The sequence below is a fragment of the Lissotriton helveticus genome, chromosome 7 (genome assembly GCF_964261635.1).
Source record: "Lissotriton helveticus chromosome 7, aLisHel1.1, whole genome shotgun sequence".
Taxonomy (NCBI): Eukaryota; Metazoa; Chordata; class Amphibia; order Caudata; family Salamandridae; genus Lissotriton; species Lissotriton helveticus.
The window spans coordinates 12,985,265-12,993,723 of NC_136068.1; positions in this window are offsets into that span (position 1 = coordinate 12,985,265).

Here is an 8,459-nt window from a genome sequence, read left to right on the forward strand (position 1 = left end):
CATTGATAACATGAAAAGACACACCTGGGCACGGTGAATAACAACTAATACGGGCAAGAGAATTCTACAATTGCAACAATAATATTGGCAATAATTATCAGAACTGATATCAAACTGATATTTGTCAGCAAAACTTTTTATAAATAGATATATTGGATACACATTGTGAATTGTTCATATATGAAATGAATAACACATCCTCAAAATCATTCTATGTTGTTGTACTTCAAGTAATTGTACAGACATATATGCATTGTTAATAATCCATTGCATCAAAGACTACATTATCAAGAGTCATGATAACAATATTGTGATGATGTGCAGAGACTGGCGGTATGCTGTGAAACATGTGCATCCTCCCATGGATGTTGATGCAAGCTCAAATCTACGAAGACTTGTAGAGATGGATTTGGCTAAAATCAGTGTGAACAGGGCTCAGACATGCACGAAGATGACTGCATCTTGAGGAGCTCCGGCTGCCACAGCTACAATCATATTGTACCCTATCGCTTAAGCCCCAGCACATATCGGGGAGGTTGCACACTGATCGTTGGCTGCCGTGGCGGACACTGTGGCCCCATCAGGAGCGCTCTGCAGCTTATAACGACAGAGTGGGCAATGCAGAGATTCGACGGGTGCGGACTTGGGAACTGAGCTAGCTCCCCATGTGACTCGGCTAACCTCCTGTCGTGAGTCTGAAAACAGGAGTAAGCCATTGAATTGGAGCTGCAGGAAATCCCCCTTACACCTTGTCCAGCATTGTCAGCCATATCTGAGACTCAACAGTGACCCACAAAAGACCTGAACCCTGAGGAAAAGCGTACAAGGTGAAGACCTCATTAGGCGCAGAGACCTGCCCCTATCCTGTGCTCGTGAACACCCGCCTGAAAAGTCATCTCAGGGGGAGGCTGACAGCCACATCATGAGGCCTACCCTGGAGGAACTGCGAGGCCTCGAGCCCCCTATCATATGTGGTGAGTTCCTGGGTCGGAGACATGGCGCACAATAAGTGGCGCATCCCTGCTAATATGCAGGGATGCACCACTTATTGTATCGTTGTTTTCTAGGCAGTCTTTGAAGGAGGCCCTTTTGGCAGATCTGATGAGGTGGTGGTGACTGCGGGTTGCGTTCTTGTGAGCTGCATAGCTTTCCGGTGTTCGTTCACGGTTCCAGTTCTTCTCTAGCATTTGGCAGGCTTGTTTGGAGGCCTGGAAGTCTTCAGTGAACCAGCTCGCTTTCTTTCTGGTCTGTCTGCTGGAGGGTTTCTTGATCGGGGCAAGGGTGTTGGTGCAGTCGTTGATCCACTGTCTGAGGTTGCGGGTTGTGGCGTCGAGGTCGGTTGGGTCTGCGGGTGGGCTTCAGGCGAGGGTGGTGTTTAGCTGGTCTTCGGTGACTTTGCTCCAGCAGCGGTGAGGCATCTGTTGGGTGCAGTGGTGTGTGGTGTGTTTCCGGAAGGTGAAGTGGATGAAACGGTGGTCGGTCCAGTGGAGTTCGGTGGTGTGGTTGATGAAGACGTTGGAGCTTCCCGAGAAGATGTGGTCAAGTGTGTGGCCGGCGGAGTGGGTGGGTGTAGTGACAAGTTGTCTGAGTCCAAGGCTGGCAAGATTGTCAATCAGGGTGGAGGAGTTGGAGTCGTTGTTCTCGAGTTGGAAGTTCAAGTCCCCGAGGAGGATGTAGTCAGTGCAGGCTAGGGCGTGTGTGCTGACAAAGTCAGCGATGGAGTCGCTGAACTGTGGTCAAGGTCCGGGGGGTCTGTGGACGAGGGTTCCTCTGAGGGTGGTGTTGGGGTTGGTGTGGATCTGAAAGTGCAGGTGTTCGGCGGTGCAGAGGGTGTCATTGGTGTTTGTCGAGATTTTGAGAGTGTTCCAGTGTACGATGGCAATTCCTTCTCCTACTCCATTAGTGCGGTCCTTGCAGGTGATCTTGTTTTCTTCTGGGGTGGCTATGGCAATGTCAGGTGCCCGAGGAGGGGTTCAGCCAGGTCTCCATCAGGAAGGTAAAGTCTGGGGTGTTGGTGTCGAGTAGGTCCCAGGGTTCAACGGCGTGTTTGTGGGTGGGGCAGGCGTTGAGAAGGATGCATCTGAGGTGGTTGGGTTCTTTGGTAGGTGGGTGGGCAGTCCGGATGCTGGTGAAGCTGCAGTTATGGCAGGAGAAGGGTCCTTGGGTGTGCTTCGGGGCGGCCAGGCAGCAGGTGCATGATCGTCCGGCGTTGAGGGTATGGAGGGTGCTGGAGTCGTAGCGGAGACTGGTTTTGTGGCATTCACAGGGCTAGGGGTTCTGGCGCTGGGCGCGGTCCAGTCGCGGACGGGCGCAGACAGGCTTGCCTTAGGCACGCGTCTGCTGCGCGGCCTCCATATGAGAGGAGGTGGGAGGGAGGAGCAGCTGGGAGGCGGTGGCGGGGTGTCAAGTGGGCGAGCAGTGGGGTGGGGCCGTAGCGGCGGGAAAAGACGGGTGGAGTATGGCAGAGGGAAAAACAAGAGGCAAAACAGGGCACAGAGAAAAAGCAGAAGGGTAATAAAAAACAGAGAGGATTTAGGCAGGAGGGAGAGAAAGAAAAGGAATGTAGGCAGTGAGCAGAGAAACGGCAGAATCACCACAACAAGCAATTCAGCAGTGGTGCAGAAAACAATGCCAACCTGGCCGTGCAGCAGCATGGGGAGCGACCGGCCTGCAAGCAGGGTCAGAGGTCACTCCTTTCACCACTGCGCAGCCTCCATATGAGGGGAGGGAGGAGCACCTCGGAGGCGGGAGCAGGGCGGCGAGTGGGCAAGCAGGGGGACAGGGCCACAGGGACACAGCGGCGGGAAAAGACGGGTGGAATACGGCTGGGGAAGAACAAGAGGCAAAACAGGGCAATGCAAAGATTCGACGGGTGCGTACTTGGGAACTGAGCTAGCTCCCCATGTGACTCGGCTAACCTCCTGTCGTGAGTCTGAAAACAGGAGTAAGCCATTGAATTGGAGCTGCAGGAAATCCCCCTCACACCTTGTCCAGCATTGTCAGCCATATCTGAGACTCAACAGTGACCCACAAAAGACCTGAACCCTGAGGAAAAGCGTACAAGGTGAAGACCTCATTAGGCGCAGAGACCTGCCCCTATCCTGTGCTCGTGAACACCCGCCTGAAAAGTCATCTCAGGGGAGGCTGACAGCCACATCATGAGGCCTACCCTGGAGGAACTGTGAGGCCCCGAGCCCCCTATCATATGTGGTGAGTTCCTGGGGCGGAGACATGGCGCACAATAAGTGGCGCATCCCTGCTAATATGCAGGGATGCACCACTTATTGTATCGTTGTTTTCTAGGCAGTCTTTGAAGGAGGCCCTTTTGGCGGATCTGATGAGGTGGTGGTGTCTGCGGGTTGCGTTCTTGTGAGCTGCATAGCTTTCCGGTGTTCGTTCACGGTTCCAGTTCTTCTCTAGCATTTGGCAGGCTTGTTTGGAGGCCTGGAGGTCTTCAGTGAACCAGCTCGCTTTCTTTCTGGTCTGTCTGCTGGAGGGTTTCTTGATCGGGGCAAGGGTGTTGGTGCAGTCGTTGATCCACTGTCTGAGGTTGCGGGTTGTGGCGTCGAGGTCGGTTGGGTCTGCGGGTGGGCTTCAGGCGAGGGTGGTGTTTAGCTGGTCTTCGGTGACTTTGCTCCAGCAGCGGTGAGGCATCTGTTGGGTGCAGTGGTGTGTGGTGTGTTTCCGGAAGGTGAAGTGGATGAAACGGTGGTCGGTCCAGTGGAGTTCGGTGGTGTGGTTGATGAAGATGTTGGAGCTTCCTGAGAAGATGTGGTCAAGTGTGTGGCCGGCGGAGTGGGTGGGTGTAGTGACAAGTTGTCTGAGTCCGAGGCTGGCAAGATTGTCAATCAGGGTGGAGGAGTTGGAGTCGTTGTTCTCGAGTTGGAAGTTCAAGTCCCCGAGGAGGATGTAGTCAGTGCAGGCTAGGGCGTGTGTGCTGACAAAGTCAGCGATGGAGTCGCTGAACTGTGGTCAAGGTCCGGGGGGTCTGTGGACGAGGGTTCCTCTGAGGGTGGTGTTGGGGTTGGTGTGGATCTGAAAGTGCAGGTGTTCGGCGGTGCAGAGGGTGTCATTGGTGTTTGTCGAGATTTTGAGAGTGTTCCAGTGTACGATGGCAATTCCTTCTCCTACTCCATTGGTGCGGTCCTTGCAGGTGATCTTGTTTTCTTCTGGGGTGGCTATGGCAATGTCAGGTGCCCGAGGAGGGGTTCAGCCAGGTCTCCATCAGGAAGGTAAAGTATGGGGTGTTGGTGTCGAGTAGGTCCCAGGGTTTAACGGCGTGTTTGTGGGTGGGGCAGGCGTTGAGAAGGATGCATCTGAGGTGGTTGGGTTCTTTGGTAGGTGGGTGGGCAGTCCGGATGCTGGTGAAGCTGCAGTTATGGCAGGAGAAGGGTCCTTGGGTGTGCTTCGGGGCGGCCAGGCAGCAGGTGCATGATCGTCCGGCGTTGAGGGTATGGAGGGTGCTGGAGTCGTAGCGGAGACTGGTTTTGTGGCATTCACAGGGCTAGGGGTTCTGGCGCTGGGCGTGGTCCAGTCGCGGACGGGCGCAGACAGGCTTGCCTTAGGCATGCGTCTGCTGCGCGGCCTCCATATGAGAGGAGGTGGGAGGGAGGAGCAGCTGGGAGGCGGGAGCGGGGTGTCAAGTGGGCGAGCAGTGGGGTGGGGCCGTAGCGGCGGGAAAAGACGGGTGGAGTATGGCAGAGGGAAAAACAAGAGGCAAAACAGGGCACAGAGAAAAAGCAGAAGGGTAATAAAAAACAGAGAGGATTTAGGCAGGAGGGAGAGAAAGAAAAGGAATGTAGGCAGTGAGCAGAGAAACGGCAGAATCACCACAACAAGCAATTCAGCAGTGGTGCAGAAAACAATGCCAACCTGGCCGTGCAGCAGCATGGGGAGCGACCGGCCTGCAAGCAGGGTCAGAGGTCACTCCTTTCACCACTGCGCAGCCTCCATATGAGGGGAGGGAGGAGCACCTGGGAGGCGGGAGCAGGGCGGCGAGTGGGCAAGCAGGGGGACAGGGCCACAGGGACACAGCGGCGGGAAAAGACGGGTGGAGTACGGCTGGGGAAGAACAAGAGGCAAAACAGGGCACAGAGAAAAGGCAGGAGGGGAATAAAAAACAAAGGAGAGTTAGGCAGGAGGGAGAGGAAAAAAAAGGAATCTAGGCAGTGAGCAGAAAAACGGCAGAATCACCACAACAAGCAATTCAGCAGCGGTGCAGAAAACAATGCCAACCTGGCAGTGCAGCAGCGTGGGGAGCGACCTGCCTGTGAGCAGGGTCAGAGGTCTCAGTTTGCTGTGGGACAGAAGGAGCACTGCTCTCGACATCCCATAGCAAACTAGTGCTCCACTGTGAAAAAGTGAGAGCATTTTGCTCTCACCTGTTCAGAGTGTGGCACTTTGATTTCTACCTTCAGGGAGCAACATGTCAGGATAAAAAGCAATGCTGGCTCCCCGAGGAGGTGGGAGGTGGCTGGGACCATGATCCCTAAAGAGACGGCCATGCTCCGGGAGTTAGGGTCCCAATCCCTTAAAAAAAAAAATAATAATGGTCGGGTCCCAGGAGAGAGGGGCTGTAATCGGCCTGGGGAGGGGGCCGCCGGGCCTCTACTAATAAATATAAATAATGTATGAAATGGTGTTCCGGGGTGGAAGGGGCCCTATGGAAGTGGGAGGGATTACTTATTTTTATTTTCTCTCGTGGAGGAGTCGCATTTCTCAGCGCTGCCCCCCAGAGTAACATTGGGGTGAAATCACAAATACATCTTAAATAAATAATTAAATACTATCTAATTCAGAAAGTAATGTTATAGTTGTGAACTTTTTTTAAAGTAGTGATATTGAACTTCAAAATCAGAGTTTGATATAATATTTAAAATGTAAATTAAAAATTATAGTGGAACGGTTATATGGGTTGTAGTACATTGAATTAGTGCTTTTATCTTTCAGTTTCACGATGGGCGTGCGTATCCAAAAAAGAATCAAAATACTATATATGTGTAAAAATAAATAACTTTTACTGTTGGGTTTTGGGTGGCTCTAAGAAGGGCTCTTGTGTTTATTATGACTTTGTTGGCTTTGTTACAGCTGCATGTAGGTGCGGATGCACAGCTTAAGGCTGTTGAGAAACACTCTGTTCCCTTCATCTGTGAAGTGAACTCCATCAGTTCTGTAGATGTTATGCATGTTAAAATGTTGATTGTTGTTATAGATAAGCCCATGTTATGGTTTCTGAGGTAAGCAGAAACAGCTTTATTGACATGCTTCCTAGCCTTGTCAATCTCTGGACAGAACTGATTTGACCACTTCCATTTTTGTCTTTGGCATATATTAGAGTATACAAAGGGAGGGAAAGGGAACTTCAGTTGTGCAAAGGTATCCTACAGTAGGATTTCCTTACAATGTTTTATTTTTAGTATTTTTTACATTTCTAAATTAATAAAAAACTTGTGTAGTTCAACTTCAGGTTCTAAATCCCCCCAACAATTAACACTTGTGTGTTTTGAGAAGGTTGATGATAGAAAGTTCTCAAACACAGAGAGTAGTTAGGCACTTCCTGCAGTGTATTCCTGCATCTGCCAGTTCAGGGAAGATCTGGGGTTGAGGTGTTGTGAGAGTAGCTCCAGCCGATGTTGATACCTGAAGTCAGATTGCCCTTTTATTTTTGTGGGCAAAGAGTGATTTTGCCAGATATCACATTGCCAAGTCCTTTCCCTTGCAGAGATATGTTCTGTCACTTTCACATTGCTCTACCTATTCTTTTGCCCATTTGTGGCTGCCACTTTTTCCACTTTTCCCCATGGTCAGAAAGGACTGTGTTTGATGTAGCATGGCTATGTCATCTCACCTGGCAGTGATTGGCTCTATCGGTTCCATCCCTTGACCCATCTATTGGTGGAGAGTTGCACTGTCACTTACCGGATGCTCTGTCCCCTCTATTGGATAAGAGCGGATACGATACTTACCTGGCTCATGCCTCAGGTGAAGAAAATGCTCTGCCCCTTTTGAAGGAGGGTGTTTAGGGAGTTCCTGAGGTAGATCAGCCTCTGCAGAGGTCCCTGAATCATCCTCGGTGGTGAATCCTCAGTGGTGAATCCGCAGTGATGAATCCACAGTGGTAAATCATCAGTGGTGAATCATCAGTGGTGAATCCTCAGTGGTGAATCCTCAGTGGTAAATCCTCAGTGGTGAATCCTCAGTGGTGGATCCTCAGTGGTGAATCCTCAGTGGTGAATGCTCAGTGGTGGATCCTCAGTGGTGGATCCTCAGTGGTGAATCCTCAGTGGTGGATCCTCAGCAGCCTCCTTGATCAGGATCTCCTCCTGGGACGGGAGCTTCACGCTGTGTGCTGAGACTGAATCTGAGCTCTGTATGCCACACATATCATACAGGGAATAAATATTCAGAAATCCCAGCTGTATTGTCCCAATGAAGAGCAGTTATTAAATGCGTGAGTGGAGGAGATTATTGACAAAAAACCACAGTCTGTGTGGAAGGAAACAAAGAAGGAAGCACCCTTGTGAACTTCCAAAAAGAGGAAGTTGCCTCACTGTGTATGTTGTCATTTTCTCTTGAAAGAGGGAGCTTTTGACTTTCTCATAATTTCAACCACTTAAGTTTGAACTGATCAAGTCTGGCTCTGGGACAAAACAGAGAGGATGATTAAGGCTCCGCCTACAGCAGCTCGTCTATGAGCTCTGGCAGGAATGTGGCTGGAAAAAAAAGCTTTGGCCTCAGGCTGGTGACTCACCCGGCTGCATGTGTTGCGTAAACTGAGTCTCTGGCTCAGCGCTACAAGGTTTGTTTTCATACCCCGGTGACAAGAGTGAACTCAGTCCAATGCACCAGCGCTGAATGTGAAAGACAGGATATTGTAGCCCCGCAGAACCCCACCAAGTATGAAAATGAGGTAGGAGCAATGGTGATCCAAGCAATCGTTTATTAACGATTTACACACTCAAGATCACTAGCAGGGGAATATGTAGGTCAACATAATTATATATTTTTAAATACCAGCATCTAGTGCACATAATATTGGTAACATCACAGGATATAATAAAAAACAGATATCCTTTTAAAAATCACAATTACTGTGCTATCTCTAAGCGCTATGCTAGTTCTAGCACATGAATACATAATGAGCCTGAGTTTCACAGGAAGTGCGCATACCTGGGCGCCATGGTTTTAGTTTTGCTTGCAATATCTTCTCAGCTATTTTGAGCACAAGACCATGAGCTATGAGATTGTGTCTATGAGAGAACACAATCCTGGGACTGGTTTGTGAAGGCGTGATGGAACGCTTCACAGAGCCTTGGGGTGTCTTGCTGCAGGCTTCTTTGGTCAAGATGGAATATTGTGCTGTGCTCATCTGGATCTGCGTTCGCGACCTGGGTGAGGTTTCTCTCCAGGCTAAGTAGTCAAGTGGAAGTTCTTATTTATATATTGTTTTTTACCTGCAA